The following is a 20,760-nucleotide window of genomic DNA, read 5'->3' as shown; positions in this document are numbered from 1 at the left end:
AGAAAGAGAAGTGAGAGGGAAAGTGAAAAGAAAGGAAGGTAGTTAGTACATATTAAACATTTATAAATTCGTACAACTATTATCTCTCGACCTTGAGAGGCTAAAAGGCCTAGGTCGGTACGGGATTCCAGGGATCCTCCCAACAAGGGTCCCGAAAGGGTCAGTCGGTCGGATGCAGGGGAGCCCAAACTTGGTCATATAAAACATGAACTGCAAAACACCTATAACTGTTAACATTTAACCAGGAGGGGGGTGGGTAGGTATGGGATTTCCTACTCTCTCGAGTCTCTGCAGAGACATGCTCATTTTGTAGATTGAAATGCAAAACTAAGGCGCAAGGCTGGGGGGACTAAGTATGTTATAATGTCCAGGGTTAAGTCACCAGTGTTATCTGATGGGAGAGTAGTCCATCAACAAGTAGCTGAAGGTGTAGTTACTACAGCCAAGGTCAGCCATTTCTGTGCTTGGTACTCTTGCTAGACGCATCCCTGTTCCGGGGTCTGTTGGATGAGGGAACCTTCTGCCAAGTTGTGGGTGGTGTTGGTGGGGTGGTAACAAGGTCCCAATCCGGGAGTCGGGGAACGGAGATTCCTATGGTGTCGCAGAAGGCTTCTATGTCCTCTGGGTATCGTAGAATGGCAGATTTGCCTTGGTTTTTAGCTGTAAGGCTGAAGGGGAACCCCCAACGGTAGGGGATATTTTCGTCTTGTAAGATGCGCAGCAGTGGTTGAAGGAGTCTGCGTTTTTGTAATGTGATCCATGAGAGATCCGGATATAGTTGTACATGAGCATCTTTATAAGTCACTTTGCGTGCTAAGCGAGCTTGCCGCATAATGTCCTCTTTCAAGGGGTAGGAGTTAATCCTACAGATAATGTCCCTCGGTTGCGAGGTGGCGCTCTTGGGACGCAGGGCTCGGTGGGCTCTGTCCATTTCTATGAACTTGGTGGCGGGTTCGCCCAGAAGATTGTTAAACACGTCCTTGTATTTCCGAGCGACACGTGGACTTTACGTCTTCTATCAGTTGTCTAAAATCCTCTTTGGTGGGGATCGCCTGCAAGTATGTTTGCCATTGTGGGGGTGCTGGTTGGGGTTGGGCTGGCACTGGGGTCCACTGCACTGAAGCTGTGCGGGGTGGTAGAGGTTGAGGGCTAAGGGTAGTGAGGCCTGGGGCCTGATGTGCAGGTCTTGGTGGAGAGTCCCGTGGTTCACTCCAGGATGGAGTCTGAGCGAGCGGGGGGGCCCCTATTGTACCCATCCTCTGGAGGTGGGGGTCAGGTAGGCACACTTTTTGAGCATAAGTAGCCTGTGATACTGTCCTTTCTGTGGGTGAGCCGATGGCTTGAGAGAGGGCTAGTCTCTGGGTCTTTGAGGGTGGTGAGTCAGGCTCCGTGTGGTTGGAGGGTGCTGGGCTCAGTGTAGGCTCTGGTGGGATCCGGCTAGCTGGGTGCATAGGATCTGGCAGGGCCGGAAAGTCCACAGAAAAGTCTGAGGGGGTTGGGGAGCCTGGTTCAGTGCCCTGAATGCAGGGATCCAATGCCGTTCTCAGCAGGCGAGGAAACGCCTCTGAGCACTGTGTGTATTGCTGGGGGGGAGGCCCATCATGGCGCCCTGTGAGACTTGTGGTGCTGCCTCGTGGGAAGTGGATCCGGGATGGGGACTCACCGTTCCAGGTAGATAGGGCTTGGCTGTGGTGCCCGTCGGAGCTGACTCGCGATCCGAGAGCTTCTGATGGGGTGAGTGAGACGGCGGGGAGATCCGAGCGGGGCTCCAGGAGTAGGCCGCGGGAGTGTCTGCCGCCATCTTGGCCACTCCAGTGTGAGGCATGTCCGTCGGCGGAAAGAAGGACCGGAGGTCCGTTGAGGTTCCTGGCGGGGGTAGGGATGATCCCCTGGCTGCTGCGGATCTAGTGGTCCTGGATCTGCCCATGTGGAAGCGGCTAAACGTCCCCTATGTGCTGGATTATCACGGGCCGATAGAGAGCAGGGGAATCAGGCTGCCATCTAGAGCGGCTTCCGGTCACGCCCGAAACATCATCTTTTATATTTTTCCTACACGCTTGGCTTGCAAACATCAGGCTTGATCTGTTTATTCCAGTATACTTCCTGGCCTTCAGGAAAAAGGCAGAATGGGGGGTAGTGGGGGGTGGACTATGATCTGGGCATGTTAGGCAAAAATGCCCAGATCAAGCCCATGCTAAACATTGGCAAAAATTACTTTGGATGGGGATAAATGTGACTGACCCAACCAGGACAGGTGCTTTTGGAGGGGACTTGGGGACTGCAGGGTAGTCTCTTGCCTACTGACTATGGGCCCTGGCTTTTTAGGTGGCTATATTCGTGGAAGGTGTATACCGGGGGGGCCCTTGGAGTGGACTTGCTTCGGATTCAAGTCCATGTCTCCCCGAAACACACAGACTCTCTGAATCTAGGCCCAGCTACAGATTTTGGGTCCTTTGTGCCCAAACCAGCGATGACTGCTTTAGACTGTGAGACTCAGAGCAGATGTTAATATAATAAGTTCAAACCAGCCTGATACTGGGGTCTTATGCCACAATCTGTTTAAGGTGTTATGCGTGCCTTTGTCCCATTGTCTGCCACTTTGGTGTGAAGTCCCATTGCTAATTGAGTCACCCATTGTTTCTCTCTGCTCTGCTTGTGTCCACTTTACCTTTTTTTTCAAACCATTGTGGAATGTTATGTGTTTATGCTTATGATAATGTGTAATGCACTTTATGTATCCAGGATTGTGGGCTTGTTGCCAGTCTGGACACCTAGGCTTGTTTAATTGACTATTTGTTAATTGGTTCATGTTAACTAGATCACTGTCAGCTATTAGATTTTAGATGTGGATTAGCATACTGTTTATTTTGGCTTTTCTTTAGATGTGCTAATTGTCTAGGATAAGGTGATCAAGCTATTACCTGATCTTGTGTGCTATATATTCTGTGTGCATTTTCAATAAAGAGTTCCAGGTCCAGTTTGCACCTAAGCTAGTGTCGTCTAAGTTGACCAACACTGATGAACCACTAAAGCCATACTATTGCTTTATAAATATCCCCCTAAGTTGGTTCTGATTTTCTGGACAAGACAGGAGCACAAACATTGTTATGACATAATAGGAGGATGGTATGTATGGTCATTTTTGGAGGGTCACTCCACTCAAAACATTCAGTAAAAGCTGGAGGAGCATTATATTACCTAACTGTTTCTCATATGGTGTAATGAGATGTCCAGAAGTGAGATCCCAGATCTTCACATTTACTCCAGCCATTACAAGGGTGGTTGACTCTCCCGAATTTAGTTCATTGGATGGTGCATGCAACAGGAGAAGTGGGAACACCTCATTGTGGGCAGGAACAGAGCAAGAAACAATTGTAAGGTGATGACACTACGAAAGACTTAAAAGGCCAGGGGGAGACTAAGCCCAACAGACTTCACTGAACTTAAATATCAATTTTACGTGGACCTACCCTTTAACTTTACAGGTGACACAAAGTACATGACAGTGGTAGTGTGTGTAACCCCCCTCCCACACACACACACACACACACACTGCTACCGACATATGACATACATTAGTGGATTAAAAGGTATGTAAACCCTAATAATGAACTTCCACTTATTGGTCCCATTAAAAAATACCAGCCAGAAATCCAGTAAGCTTGTAAGTTCCTGCTGCACTGAAACCTCAAGCAATATTATCGGCCCTGCTGACTTCTTCCCTGTGGACTACAGAACACCTGCCCCTTATCTTATGAAGATTGGGAGGGGGTGTCCTATAGTCCTAATACACTTGGTGACTATGAAGTGTCTGCAACATGAGTCCTGGCAATTTGAACGTATCCATTGTCGACAATGGGGTGTGAATTTTGAACATACACACCTGTATTATTATACCCGGAAAGGGACGATTTTACATCTAAATTGGAAGGCAATACCATATTGTGAAATGGGTGCCAACAGCTACTTCCTCAATGATGGAATAGCAAAATGATGTTTAAAAAGGAGATGTGTTTTCTTGCCCCCTCCATTCTCCTCCCCGATTCCTCAACCATATCATCCTAGCTGGTCTTTCCTGAATTAAAGCCCTTCAAAAAAGGGACATATGAAATACACTCATTAAGACCTGAATATGTGGTGGCCCCAAGTCTATATATCCATTTTTTCTTGATTTGTAATAGTCTTTTGTTCCAATCGCCGCCTCTTCCCGGAATATAGATCCAGTCTATGGTGGTGAAAGCAATTTTTGGCATTTTGTAGTGATGTTGGATAGCCACATGTCTTCCTAAGGGGAGATAGATGTTGCCCATTTCCATGCTATAGACATGTTTAGACGTTCTTTTCTGCCTGGTTTTACCCACATAAAATGTGCCACATTCGCAGGTCATCAAATAGACTACTGCGGGAGTCTGGCAATTTACAAAATGTTTGGGTTTAAAAACCTGGCCGTTGGGAAGCATAAATATTTTTTCTTTTCTTATCCACGGGCAATGGGCACAATGTCCACAAGGAAAGGTCCCATATATGGAACAATGTTTTTTGTTGGATTTGCGAAATTTGCGTTTTCACCAATTTATCTTTTAAGGACGCAGCCCGTTTAAAAGTGATGGAGGGGACCGGAGGGACAAAATGCTTGACTTTGTCATCATCAGTGAGAATGGATCAATGTTTAGCAATGATATTGTTAATTTGTTGATGTTGGCGTGAGTATCGTATGATGATACGTGAAGGATCTACTTCCTTCTTACTTCTTGTCTGTGGTCTGAACAACAATGTTTCATGAGCCTGTGCAATAGTTAGATTATATGCTTTTTTTAGGCAGCGACGACTGTAGCCTCTATCCAATAATCGATTCTGGAGTTTGCCAGCCTCGATTTTGAAAAGTGTCTTGTTTGAACAATTCCTCCTCAACCGGAGGTACTGTCCATATGGAATAGAATTTTTGAGGGGGATTGGATAGAAACTTTCCGCACGGTATTTCCCGCTGTACTTTTTCTGTATAATGTACTGGTTAAATGTCCCTGTGTGCCACACTCAACTTTTACATCCAGAAAAGTTACGGATCCGGCATCAAAGTTCATAGTGAATTTTAGATTCAAACTATTCGTATTTATATGGTTGAAGAATTGAGTCAATGTTTCCTCAGGGCCTTCCCAGATGACGAAGATGTCATCAATGTACCCGAGCCACGTGGTAACGTGGCCCAGGTACACGACGAGATCCTCATCACTGAAAAGTGACCGCTCCCACTCCCCCAGGTACAAATTGGCGTAGGATGGGGCACAACATGTCCCCATTGCTACGCCTTGCACCTGGAGGTAGTGGGAGCCGTCAAAGCAAAAATAATTGTTATAAACAGGAATTAATTCTGGACAGCCGCACTCTTGAAAAAATAGCTATGAGTAAGTACTAATGTTAGTGCGAAACGTCAGCTCTCTTTTGTCTGCTGTTATCTTTGATTTTGATGTGAATTTTTCCAAATAAACAAAGCTGTTTTTTCAAGAGTGCGGCTGTCCAGAATTAATTCCTGTTTATTGCTATTAGCAATTGCCAGCACCTACGGCTTCTGACCCGAGAGGAATTCTACTTCCTGTCTGTCAAATACTCCTGGAGCGGTGATATTTCTCCCTCAAAAATAGAACAGATCCAATCTGCTCAGGATAAAATCATTCAGAGCCTTGTCATACCGTGACCCTTGCAATACATTATGAATGGCTTGAAGTCCTTTCCCATGTGGGATTGAGCAATATAGGGCTTCCACATCTATTGTGACTAAAATTGAATTTTGAGAGAGTTTAAGTCCGTTTATCATCTGCAAAAAATGGATAGTATCTTTTGTAAAAGAGGGTAACGCTGCCACAAAGGGCTGAAGATACGAATCAATTACCCTACTCAGGTTTTCCGAGATCCCGCCATTACCTGAAATGTAATTTGAGTGGAACTTTTGTGAATTTTTGGGAGGCTGTAGAATGTAGATGTTCGAGGATGTTTAATCCTAATGAAGTCATATAGGTCTTTATTAATTGTACCATTACGGTATGCATTGTCAATTAGAATGTGGAAGGCCTGATTGGATTTCACAATGTGTCTAGTATGGATGGTTTTGTAACATTCTCTGTTGTTCCATATATTACGACACATTGTTCTATACATTGTGTTGTCCATAAGGACAACATTGCCTCCTTTATCCGATGGCTTCACAACGATTGAATGGTTCATGCGTAAAGATTCCAATGCTTAATTTTTCTCAACCGACAAGTTTTGTGGGGTGTTAGTACCACAAGATATTTTAGCAGCATCCTTAAGTGTCTGTCTAATGAATGTAGCTACACTTGGGTTTGTTTGTAGTGGCGGGAATTTAGTAGATGGTTTTTTAAAGAGAGTCACTGGGTTAAGGGTGGATTTATTCACCTCTTCAAATAATTTGTCAAGATCTAATTGATCTATCAAATCATCTGAGTTACTCTCTTGAAGTAGTAGAGTCAGATCTCGTAGGGATTTAAACTCTGTCATGGTGTATTTAGACCAATCTGTCGTGTCTCTCTCATTGGGTATTTGTTCATACTGGCACTTTAACAATAGTTTGTGAGCAAACAAATGCAGGGTCCGTAACCAATTAGAACATATCAAAATTTTGTTGTGGACAGAAGCTTAGGCCCTTCGATAGTAGGCGGGTCTCTGCTTCTGTAATCGGGTGTGAAGATAGATTAATGACATTTAGGGGTTGTGTTGTAATCGGATTACATGCGGGTCCATGCCTCTCCCGGTTTTGTTGGATTGTGGGGAGCTCACTTCCCTTGTGGAGTTTAAAGATCTCTGAGATGCTGGACGTTCAAACAAATTTACAGGTCGATTGATAGCAGTGGTGACATCTGATAAAGATGAATTGGATTCACCAGGAGCTGTGTGGGAGGATTCTCCTACTCTTAGCGGCATAGGGAATCACTCATTGAGACTACTTTGCTGGGTGCAGTCCGAATCAGTGTCCACCGAATGTTTTTTATGGTCTTGTTCCAGAGAACCCTGTTGGTTCTACTCCTCTTTTGGCGTCCTCACCCTCTATTATTAATATTCCTGTCCTGATTGTAACTGGACGGGGAGGAGTTAGATTTCGAATGGGTAGCCAATTTATTTGTTTGGGGACGGTCTCTTGCTCGTCCTCTCGAATATGATTTATTACTTTGCCATGTATAGGCTTTGCCCTCTAAAAAGGATGTCTTATCCCTCCAAAATTTTGTTTCTTTATTCTGGAGGATATTTTTGTTGTAGGCTGCCAGATGCTCTTTCAACTGAGTCTGCAGCTTGAGGTACAATGCATGGCCTTTAAATTGGGCTAGCTGTGCCTTCCATCCAATCCCCCTCAAGAATTCTATTCCATATGGACAGTACCTCCGGTTGAGGAGGAATTTTTCAAATGAGACACTATTCAAAATCGAGGCTGGCAAACTCCAGAATCGATTATTGGATAGAGGCTACAGTCGTCGCTGCCTAAAAAAATCATATGATTGAACTATTGCACAGGCTCATGAAACATTGTTGTTCAGACCACAGACAAGAAGTAAGAAGGAAGTAGATCCTTCACGTATCATCATACGATACTCACGCCAACATCAACAAATTCACAATATCACTGCTAAACATTGGTCCATTCTCACTGATCATGACAAAGTCAAGCATTTTGTCCCTCTGGGCCCCTCCATCACTTTTAAACAGGCTGCGTCCTTAAAAGACTAATTGGTGAAAAGCGAGTTTCGCAAATCCAACAAAAAACATTGTTCCATATATGGGACCTTTCCTTGTGGACATTGTGCCCATTGCCCATGGATAAGAAAAGAAAAAATATTTACTCTTCCCAACGGCCAGGTTTTTAAACCCAAACATTTCGTAAATTGCCAGACTCCCGCAGTAGTCTATTTGATGACCTGCGAGTATGGTGCATTTTATGTGGGTAAAACCAGGCAGAAATTTTGGTGCAGAACGTCTAAACATGTCTATAGCATGGAAATAGGCAACATCTATCTCCCCTTAGGAAGACATGTGGCTATCCAACATCACTACAAAATGCCAAAAATTGCTTTCGCCGCCGTAGACCGGATCCATATTCACTTGCCGGTGTTAATATATGAGCATTATATTAGTGGATTCATAAGATGTATTATTCTAATATGTTTTGTTTGGAGGTCTTGGCATTTGCTGACACACATATACTGAGACATGCTTTTATATGAGCCACCCGAGATGGATCACATACTAACATATTTTAACTTAATTGTCTGTCCGGATAATTTTTACGATCTCAGTCTGGTAACATTCTCGTCCAGCCTGTAGTATCTTACTTGTTTTTGATTTGTTCTTTTTTGTGACCCCTTAAATTCGGGTGATTGGCCGAGACCACCCCCAACTTCATTACCATCATTATAATTCCATCTAGACATTTAGTGTGACATAGATTAGCGGCGCTCTATTATCTTGAACACCGCTGCTTCATTCCTGAAATTCCACACACACCCTGCTCACGGCCAGGCTCATCATTTAGAATCACTACGCTACAAGTCAGTCTACTGGGACCCTGCATATATCACTGCCATTTGACCAGATCAGGGCAACCCTGATCAGCGTGATTTTATGTCTTTGTATCCCAGCCTATAGTACCTTACTTGTTTTTCATTTGTCCCTTTTTGTGATCCCTTAAACTTGGGTGACTGGCCGAGACCTCTACCAACTTTATTACCATCACTATAATTCCATCTAGACATTTAGTGTGACACAGACTAGCGGCGTTCTATTATCTTGAACACCGCTGCTTCATTCCTGAAATTCTACACACACCTTGCTCTCGGCCAGGCTCATCATTTAGAATCACTACGTTACAAGTCAGTCTACTGGGACTCTGCATATATCACTGCCATTTGACCAGATCAGGGCAACCCTTATCAGCGTGATTTTATGTCTTTGAATCCCATAGTTTATTTCTATTATTATAGAGCCCTATATGTACCTTGTTATCAACCGCGGGCATATCACGCATTATTTCAGGTCACATTGCTCTATATTTCACCTGTATTATTCCGGCTTATTATAAAGAGCTTCATCCACTTCACCGGCATATTATAGAGAGTTTCATCATATTTATATATTTTGTTCACATATAGTTTTATTACATTCACTCTTCACATTTACTTTGCACGTTGTCTGAATATTTTTATCAATATATTTTCTCTTTTTTTAATGAGAAATATTTTTTACACATTTTTTCCTTTCACCTAATAGTAATTTCTTTTTTTGATACTTATCACCTTTCATATATACACGTTATAGAAGTACATTCATTATTATATACACGTTTATTGATAGGATTCACCATATATATATACACACATATATATTTTTTGCTTTCACATGTACATATACACATCTTTTTTCACATTCTTTGTCATCTATTTACATGTCACAGTTTTGAAAACATTTCTCAATCAGTTAACACACTAAATAGCCAGCAGATGCCGAGACCTCATTAAATTGGCTTCCAGCTGAGACTCAATGACCATCTAATTGGGCAATCATGTGATACTCCATTGAGCTATATAAGAGTTTGTCTTTTTAATATTTGTTAGCTATGAGTAAGCACTCAGTCCTGAGTGCGAAACACGCCAGCTTACCTGTACTTTCTGCATGACAGTCTTGTTATTTTGATGATCCCATTTTTTCAATAAAGTGAAGTTTTTTGACTACATCCGGTGTGCGGCATCCAAATCTTCTCCTCCATTCAAGCCTCCATATTCCGGGAAGAGGCGGCGATTGGAACAAAAGACTATTACAAATCGAGCAAAAATGGATATATAGACTTGGGGCCACCACATATCCAGGTCTTAATGAGTGTATTTCATATGTCCCTTTTTTGAAGGGCTTTAATTCAGGAAAGACCAGCTAGGATGATATGGTTGAGGAATCGGGGAGGAGAATGGAGGGGGCAAGAAAACACATCTCCTTTTTAAACATCATTTTGCTATTCCATCATTGAGGAAGTAGCTGTTGGCACCCATTTCACAATATGGTATTGCCTTCCAATTTAGATGTAAAATCGGCCCTCTCCGTGTATAATAATACACGTGTGTGTGTGTATATATATATATATATATATATATATATACACACACACACACACACACGTCTACATATTACTAATTAATACATTTCTATGATGACAATCATTGGAATATTCCTATACCCTTTACTGCTCTCCCATGAACACCCATCCATCCATCCTCTCTGGTAATTATTCTCCTGGAAATAGTCTTTGGGGAATTTTTATGCATCCCCTTTGATCGATACTTTTCTAGGTCATAGTTTTCACAGTGTATCCTTTCTTTCTTTTCTTGCTCATTATATAACATATAACAAAAACAAAATAATGTATATTCATAGTTTTTTCTTCTCTCTCCCCCAGATACTGGACTGCTGGTTTTGTCCTCCCCCTGTATCTTGGGGTGTCAATGCTTGATCTGGTGGCTTCCCAGAAGGGTGGGGGGATGCAACTATAGGCATCTCCCCATCTTAGCAACACCCGTGGTTTTAACATCCACCACTGGGTGGAGCTCTAACCCTGCCGGCGTCGTTCTGTGTCCATCTTCGGACGGAAAGCCGGTGTTGCGCGCATGCGCGGATCGGTCTCCTGTGCTTTGTGAGGGTGCCTGCTCAGCACGTGCACAAGGCCCGTCTTCAGTCACGTAGTTTTGTCGGAGGTGACGGAGGTGTCCGGAGCATCCAGCTTACTGGAACGCCAAGGTGGCCACGGTAGGGACGCACTCTGCTTCCCGATGGCCCCTCCCCTTGGGGGATGGACTGGGGTGATGCTTTGAGTACCTGTCAGTAATTACTCACTTATTCAGGGATTATATTAAGAGACGCTCTATGTCGGGATTGTTTAGCTGATCCCTGACACGATCATGGCAACACATAACGCTATTAGGTAAGGTGTATTATTGCAAATGCATTTACAAAGCCTTTGTCACTAATATGACCCATTCATTTTCTTTCCTATTTAGAGCTTTCATGCATATGTCCTTTGATTCCGATAATTAGACACTGTGCATCTCCTCTTGAATGCTACAGTGGTCTAACAATTTCAACATAGAAATCAGGTATTAACCTTTGTGATTTTTTTTTTCTCTCACTTTCTCAGTATCTAGTATCCCTAGCAGCATTCCTTATAACCTGCTGAGGGATTACATTCCAGCACTTCAGCACTTTAACCCACACTGACACCTCACTTCACTATGGTGTTTATTTTATTCACTTTTTCAGCATTTAGCATTTTTGACAACTTTGTTTATGTCTGCTGAGGCATTATATTATATCACCAGCACTTAATTCAGTGGCACCTTCTGTCCACCTGTATATTCACTTCCTTTTATGAATATTTTATTTTATTCATCAAGCTTAATGCACTTCTGGTGTTTTTTATGTTTTGGTATATGTTTTGATTTCACTTTCTTTGCATGCAATCCTTCATCACTAGTATTCATTCTGCATTCTTTATTGATTTTTGCACATTTACTTTTTATGCACTACTGTGTTTCCGTAATTCTTTAGGGGATGAAGGTCCATGCATACTGCATGAACCCCCCCTTTCTCACTTTTTTGTTACTTTGCACTCTTATCACTTTTTATCACTTCCCTCACTTTTTCTGGGCATAGACACTTATAGCCCAGATAAAGTCATACTCTGATGGCACATTTATTATTATTTTCTCTAAATACAATTTAGATGTATAGTGATATACGCACTTTTAGTAATCCATATGAAATACACTAACACATACACTTTTGCAGTAATTGTTATTAAAAAAATACTAATTACTAATACTAATTATATACTAATTTTCATCTTTATGGGGGGGGCGTGGCCAACGACCGGGATGTGAAGACGTGCAAAGCCTGAGCTCCGTCCGTCTCACTCAGATCCTCCATCCATCCTGCTAGCCCGGCCGCCATCCACAACCATCCTTCAGCTCACTAACCTCCCAGGACTCCAGAGCACCTCTGACCATGGTGAAATACGGTCCGGCCATGGAGGAAACCTCGGGACTCGGTCCGCCATCACAGCCATGCCCGCCGCAGCAAAATGGCGCCGGCCGGCTCCACGCTCAGAAGCAAGGTCAGCCATCCACTTCTTTGACAATCCAGCAGCATCGAGGGAAGGGTGAGTCACAAAATATCCCTGGCAGCAGCCCTGAAGACCCCCTGCTATCCCCCTCCCCAGAGGACATAGACCCAGTGCCTGATCCTAATGCTGATGCGGCTGCAGGCCCTGCAGAACCCTCTCTCTCACAAATCATGGAGGCCATACAGCACAGCCATGCTTCCCTTACCACACAGATGGACTCAATTAAAACTGATCTATCATTCCTGAAACATGATGTACAAAACCTGAGACATAGAGTGCACAATGCGGAACAGCGCATAGGAGATTTAGAGGATGACACGCGCCCTTTGCAGGGATCTGTAAGGGAGTTGCGCCAGGCCCAAGATTATATGGCTGATAAGCTTACAGATAAGACGCAACAATCTCCGCTTCCTAGGCTTTCCAGAAGGGGCAGAGGGCAAGGCCCCAGAAAAGTTTATGGAGCAATGGCTGATGTCAGTATTTGGCGCCAATGTATTTTCCACCATGTTTGCCATCGAGAGGGCCCATAGGGTTCCATTGCGCCCCTTACCCCCTGGCTATGCTCATTAAGATGCTGCATTTCAGGGATAGAGAAGCCATCATCAGAGCGGCCAGGGAGAAGGGGAATATACTCTTCAACGGTAACGGCATCACCATCTTCCCTGACTTCTCGGTAGCCACACAGAAACAGCGTGCCACTTTCCTAGCGGTCAAGAAGCGTTTACGTGATCTACAACTACCATACAGCATGCTGTATCCTGCACGCCTTCGGGTCATTCGTCAGGGCAAAGCCCATTTCTTCACTGATCCGAAAGAAGCGGCTCACTGGGCAGACGCCCTGGGACCTTTTGAACAAAGGAACCTGCCGCGGAGATCACCTCCCCGATGATCAATACATCCCCCTATTGTTCAATGACAGCAAAGCTCTTTGTTCATCGACATCCTTTGAGCTACTGATCTTTAATATTCACAATGAAGATTGCAAATAAACCCCAGGACATTGACATTCCCATACTAACACTTATCCACCTGAAGGAAGACAAATGTTCAATGCTGTACGTCCCATTAGTATCCTTCTACAGGCTGACCAATCTGGTTACAGCTAGGCGGGCCGGAACTGAAACATTTCTATCATCATCCAAAGGAATATTTTGTTAAGGCCGGGCTGATGAATATTCTGCCCGGGAAGTATGCACGGGTGGTAGCTCATGTTCACAATCTCCCCCTGATTAGCGCTATCCCGGGAGGTTGACCACGAGACTGTTCTAAACACCCCCTGCTACGCAGTTCCAATTTAGGGCACAAAGCTCTCATGAGTTGGGGTATGGGAGCCGGGAGGGTTAGGGTGGGATGGGAGGGTTGGAAAACCTTTTGGGTGTTGGCATCGTTTATGCCATGGTTACATGCTTATTACTACTCTGTGATACATGTTTGCAGGTTCATGGATCAGACAAATTATCAAGGTGCTCAGGTATACGTGCTGAATAGCATGCAAATTTTTCAAACAAGCTTTCGGAATTGCGCCCCCGCCTCTCGGGGAGCCTGGAGTCCCACACGATGGGTGGCTCTGGGGTGCCTCGGAAGGTGGTCGCGCAATCTTATGTATTACACTCAGAAATGAATACTTTACGCCTGATATCATGGAATGTTCGGGGGCTTAATTCTAAGATAAAGCATTCAGTGATGTTTGATTACTTAGCACGCCACAGGCCGCATGTGATCCTTCTCCAGGAGACCCATCTCCAGGGCTCCAGAGTTATGGCCCTTAAAAGAGCTAAAATAGCTTATGCTCTACATTCCACCTAGTCTTCCTTTGCCAGGGGGACGTCTATTCTCATTGCCAAATCAGCACCAATCTCCATTAAACGCATTAAAATTGACCCAAATGGCTGCTTTGTCATCTTGGTAATGGAACTTCTAGGTAAACCATATACGATGATAAATATCTATATCCCGCCACCCTTTACGAAGAAATTTTTTGAGAAGGTGATGGGAACAATACTCGAAATTGCTGAAGGCCCACTAATCATAGCGGGGGATTATAATACGGTGCTAGATAACTCTATGGACAGATTCCGATGTTCTACAATGCCCCCCAACGCCCTTAGGATCCTATCTAACTCAATTTGACCTGGTGGAGGCCTGGAGATGGAAACATGCTGGTGTGAGGGAGTATTCGTGTCAATCTGATTCCCATAATACCCTATCACGAATTGATCTCTGTCTGGTTTCTTCTAATATACTTCATTTAATAACAGGAATTAAGTATCTACCTAGGGCATTGTCGGACCACTCACCTCTGATGGTGGACCTGGCCTTTGACGCACCCTCCTCGTACAGAGTGTGGAGGCTAAGCCCGCTCTGGCTGGAGGATGAGGCCGTGGTGGACCAAAGTACAGCTGACATGAAAATTTACTGGGTAAATAACAAACATAGTGCAGACACCCTGATGGTCTGGGATGCCTTTAAGGCCACCACTCGTGGTTCCTTTGCAGCTGCGATTGGGCAGGCCCGCAAGGATCACAGTCCAGACTAATGGACGCGGAGGGTGGGCTCAGGGACGCTGAGATTGCGTACTCTGATAACCCTACCTCTGCGACACACGCCACTTGGCGACACAGGGCTAGAGAGCTAGACTTGGTATTAGTGGAACGTACACAAAAAAAACTCCTATACCAGAGCAAACATATATTCGAATTCGGAGATAAAAATAGTCGGTTATTAGCATACCTAGCCAGGCCAGAATACCAACCATGCAATATTCCCAGAATTAAAAATTCAGCGGGCATAGTGGTGGAACAGAGCAAAGATATTATGGAAGCGTTTGTCGAGTTCTATTCCACCCTATACACAACTAGAGCTCACTATACAATAGTGGAACTAGACGATTACCTCTCGGAAATCTCACTCCCCAAATTAACAGAGCTTCAGACAGTCACACTTGACGCCCCATTGACGGTAGATGAAATAGGAGATGCAATACAATCCTTTGCTAGACACAAAACTCCAGGCCTTGATGGATTTCCTATTGAGTGGTACATGCACTTTAGGGACCTACTAATACCTCATTTGTTAAGGATGTATAATTTTGCCATTAAAACAGGTCGATTGCCACCCTCCATGTCAGAAGCACTGATAGTGTTAATCCCCAAGCCACATAAAGACCACCTCTTATGCGAATCATACCGACCAATCCCACCTATTAAAACTGACGTAAAAATTTTAGCTAAAGTACTTGCTAAACGATTAAATGCGGTGATTACAACCATTGTGGGGGCGGATCAAACAGGATTCATACCTGGAAGGTCAACCTCTATCAATCTACGTAGACTGTATACTAATCTGCAAGCAAGATAAAACTGGTACCCAAGCTGTCCTGGCCTTAGATGCTCACAAGGCCTTTGATTCAGTTGAATGGCCATATCTTTTTGAAGTTCTAGCCAAATTTGGGTTTGGCTCTACTTTTATAAAGTGGGTACGCCTCCTATACTCCGAGCCTATTGCTAGACTGAGAGTAAATGCATCCGTATCAAAAGCTTTTCAGATAAAGAGAGGTACAAGACAAGGGTGTCCACTGTCACCACTCCTGTTCGCAATAGCAATAGAACCCCTGGCAGCATTGGTGAGATCCAGTGGGGAAGTTAAGGGACTGACGACTGGGGGCCTAGAAGAAAAAGTGTCCTTGTATGCGGACGACATGTTGATATATTTGGAGGACCCCCAGTCGTCACTCCCAACCCTGCTGGAAATCATCCGGCGGTTTGGCCATTTCTCAGGCTTTCAGGTCAACTGGGATAAATCCTTATTGTTCCAGATCGATCGAGAGACTCCAGTAAGACTACCTCACGATTGCCCAGTACAAATAGTCCACAGCTTTAGATACTTAGGGGTTTTGATTGAACAACCTATCTCTTCCTATGCCAAGATTAATCTAGATCCCCTCATTAGTAGATTAAAAAACACATTAAAAACCTGGAATAATCTTCCACTGACGCTCCTAGGAAGAATAAATATCTTTAAAATGATTTACCTCCCGAGATTCCTTTACGTTCTAGGCAACTCACCAATCTATATAACAAAAGCCAAATTTAAGGAAATAGACTCTATAATCACCCAATTTATATGGAGGGGCGGTGTGGTGAGGATTGCCAAACATATCCTACAATTGCCCACCCTAGAGGGGGGACTGGCGCTACCATGTCTCCAAACTTATTATATTGCCTCACAATTGGCACATGCCCATTGGTGGTTCTTCCCAGAGGCCAACAATGCGGCTACTGCCCTTGAGGCAGCCATCCTCACTTCATATGAATCCCTTCAAAATCTAATACATCGCATGTCACTAAGGGGGAGAGAGGGAGTAAAGGTTCTAGCCATGACACTACAGATTTTTAAAATATCTAAACTACTACCCCCTAGCTCTAGAGCTGTCTTGTCTCCTAACGCTCCATTATGGGGAAACCCAAGTTTACCAGAATTTAACCAGAGAACTGACAGGGGATATTGGGCGAAGAAAGGGGTTAAAACTATAGCACACCTGTTTTTAGATAACACATTCCGATCTTTTGTGGAATTTCAGAGGGATTTTGGGCTCCCACACATGGCATATTTCCATTATTTACAGATCAGACATACTGCAGCGGCACAATTTGGGCTTCGCAATACAGAGATGCAACCCTCACAACTTGAGCTTCTACTGACCGACCCTTCTCATGACAAACTTATATTGTCCTATTATAAGACTTTGCTGCACTCCACTACTGCCAGGCTTAATGCTACTCAACATAAGTGGAAATTGGACATACCCGAGCTGACGGAGGAGATTTGGGGGGAAATTTTACCCGTACAGGTCCCCTCTGTCATCTCTTCTAGAGATAAAGTGATCCAGACCAAGTTAATATACAGAGCTTACTTCACACCACAAATATTGTTTAAACTGAAGAGAGCACCCGATTCCTTATGCCCTTGATGCGGGGCGGCTGAGGGCACGTTCTTCCATTTAATATGGGAATGCGCGCCGATACGGCAATTTTGGTCAGAGGTTACGGCCTTTATCAGCACTATAGCCAATATACCAAATATCTGTAATCCTCTCAGATGTCTGTTGGGATATATTGAACATGAAGAATTATCCAAATATGTTCAATCATTCATACGTATAGTGATGTTCTATGCTAAAAAAACAATAACCATGCATTGGAAATCTAGTGTGGTCCCGACCATGAAACTCTGGCTCACTATTGTCAACCAAGCTATACCATTATATAAGCTGACATATGAGGCAAGGGGATGCCCCAAAAAATTCACTAAAATCTGGAACTCATGGGTGAGTTCAGAGAGTACCATACCCCCTGCTTAATGAGAGAACACAACACTGGTTGTGATACTGTAATTCCCAGCACCTAACATTTGATACCGACAATGTAATGTATTGTGAAATGTGTTATATGTGCTACTGCATGATGTCTACCTGTCCACTGTATTGAACCTTGAATAATGCAACATTTGCTGTGCTCTGTAAACCTGCATAACAATTATTGTTACTGTTTATAAAAACAATAAAAAAGTTACCTTTAAAAAAAATTTTCATCTTTATGGTAACTTTCAGGTGCTCTGTCTCTCCTTTTCCCTCCTCCGACCGGGGCACTCATGGAGCCTCACGGGTCGGTTTTGCCTCCCTATTGAGGGTGCAAACAGGGATGACTTTCCAGCAGAATCCGGGATCATAAGCGGGGGAATCTTCTGTTTTCTTTTATGATCTTTTAAAGAAGTCTCCGGATAAACTAGTTTACACGATATAGAGGGTAAATACAAAGTGACTACTTCAGACGAACATATGTATAGGATATACTAAATAATATTAAAATGTTGTTTTCTTCTGATGTATTTGTAGAAATTTAAGGACCCCCTGAGGAAGACCATGACCCAATAAGGTTTAAATGCATTGGGGTTTTCTTTCCAACATCAGATAGTATAACCATGTTCAATATTGCAGGTAGCATCGTCGGATGCATACCCCCATTTGTTTTCATACATTATTAATTGTCTGATTTGTTATCCAATCCATCGTGTCTCGCATTATGTAAACCGAAGCTCATGTTTTAAATCTTTATACTGTTTGATCTATGTCCAGAGTATTTTGTTAATAAAATCCACTTTTTAAAAAAAAAACTTTTTTTTTAATTTATATTTGCTGCTAAAAAAAACCCCATGGAGAATTTCCAAGCTTTTTTGCCAATATATGTTTCGGGGTGTGCAGTTTTATCAGACTCTTTATAGGTGTCATTCCATGTTACAGCAAACAGTTTATTTTCCTTTTTACATAAATAAATAAGAGCTGATCATTGTACACACCCCTCCTTCTGTTAAATGGTTTGTCTCATCCATGTAACTGATATATTCTGCTGGAGAGAAACCGACATACTGGCTGGATCACCAGATGAAATAAAAGAAAGCCTAAAAAAAAGACAATGAAAGCAGCAATCACATCTAAGTGGCTCTTGGCTCTGAGAAAGTATGAATGTCCCTTCGAAACCTGTCAGCCATCTGGAAGGTCCTCCAGCTTGCTGGGCCTAGTCTCGGTGACCAGATTGCTTTGTGCATAATTTGGACTCTGATATGCTTTTACCATTGAGTTGTTTGTGAGTATATTTCCTTTAATTACATTATTAAAGATTTAGGAGTGTGTCTATAGGAATATTTGACCATTCTTCCAGAAGCGCATTTGTGAGGTCAGGCACTTTATTGCATTATTAAATATACCACTTGGGTAATGCGCAGGGCTGGTGCGCCCCCTGTTCTTTGTTTTGTTGTATTGTATGGTATCATTACTTTCTGCTAAACCCTGTAGTGATTGTCTATGGGGCTGCCATTTGTAAGTAGCCAGTGCACAGAATGGAAATATTGCGTTAATTACAAATGGCAGAGTTTTAACCACTAGCCGACCAGTGCACGACGATGTATCAGCTGGGCAAATGGGCGTACAGGTATGTACCCTTTAAATCACAGCATTGTGGGCATGCTGCATACTCCGTGACCGTGTCCGCAGGTCCCGCAGACTCGATGTCCGCCGGGGGCCCGCGATCGTGCCACGGAGCGGAAGAACGGGGAGATGCCTTTGTAAACAAGGCATTTCCTCCATTCTGCCTAGTGACATGACAGAGATCTACTGCTCCCTGTGATCGGGAGCAGTGATCGCTGTCATGTCAGTGGTAGCCCACCCCCCCAGTTAGAACACCTCCCTAGGACACACTTAACCCCTAGTGTGTAACCCCTTCCCTGCCAGTGTCATTTACACAGTAATCAGTGTATTTTTATAGCATTGATCACTGTATAAATGACAATGGTCCCAAATGGTGTCAAAAGTGTCCAATGTGTCTGCCATAATGTCACAGTCATGATACAAATCGCAGATCGCCACCATTACTAACAAAAAAATTAATAATAAAAATGCCATAAATCTATCCCCTATTTTGTAGATGCTATAACTTTTGCGCAAATCAATCAATATACACTTATTGTGATTTTTTTTACCAAAAATATGTAGGAGAATACATATCGGCCTAAACTGAGAAAGAATTTTTTTTTATATATTTTTTGGGATATTTATTATAGCAAAAAGTAAAAAATATTGTTTTTTTTTTTAAATTGTTGCTCTTTTTTTGTTTATAGCTCAAATAAAAACCAAAGAGGTGATCAAATTCCACCAAATTCCACCAAAAGGAAGCTCTATTTGTGGGAAAAAAAGGACGTCAATTTTGTTTGGGTACAACGTCGCACGACCGTGCAATTTTCAGTTAAATCGATACAGTGCCGTATTGCAAAAAGTGCTCTGGTCAGGAAGGGGGTAAATCCTTCCGGGGCTGAAGTGGTTAAGACCCATGTGCTACAGCTTTAGGTGCTACAGCTCTAAAAATAGCGCCTGCATAGTGCCTGTAAAGAGACGCTCCTGTCTCTCCAGTGTGAGAACCTGAGGGCTTTCAAACTGGAGCGGTGCGCTTGCAGGACGTTAAAAAAACTCCTGCAAGCAGCATCATTGGAGCAGTGAAGGAGCGGTGTATACACCGCTCCTTCACCGTTCCTGCCCATTGAAATCAGTGGGGGAGCAGGGCTATAATGCCGGCATAGCACTGCTGCAGCAGCGCTTTGCAGTGGTTGTAACCCTCTCTCGGCCGCTAGTGGAGGGGTAAAAGCGCACCGTTAGAGGCCGAATAGCACCGCAAAACTGACGGTAAAGCGCCGCTAAAAATAGCGGCACTTTACCACCAACGCACCCACCACCCCAGTGTAAAAGAGGCCTAAGAGAGTCATGTCTCTAAAAAGGACAGCCAGGTGTTACTGTAATTAACACTTTACACTTACCGCCTGCTGTCCTTTGGAGTTAAATTTCCTGGAGCTCTACTTTAAGATTTTCGAGCATCATATATGCAGTACACATTTTTTAAGTATTCATCTATTACTATTGTTGTATTAAATGTATAGCTAATGCCACGACTGGTTTTGCCGTCAGAATAAACTCTGAAGGTTTCTCCGACGGAACTCCGATGGAATTCCGCTCAAGCGGTCTTACCTACACACAGTCACATCAAAGTCCG

This window comes from Aquarana catesbeiana, linkage group LG03 (assembly GCF_042186555.1).
Source record: "Aquarana catesbeiana isolate 2022-GZ linkage group LG03, ASM4218655v1, whole genome shotgun sequence".
In the NCBI taxonomy this organism is placed as follows: Eukaryota; Metazoa; Chordata; class Amphibia; order Anura; family Ranidae; genus Aquarana; species Aquarana catesbeiana.
The sequence above is the reverse complement of the archived record's forward strand: the minus strand, read 5'-3'. Positions refer to the sequence as shown.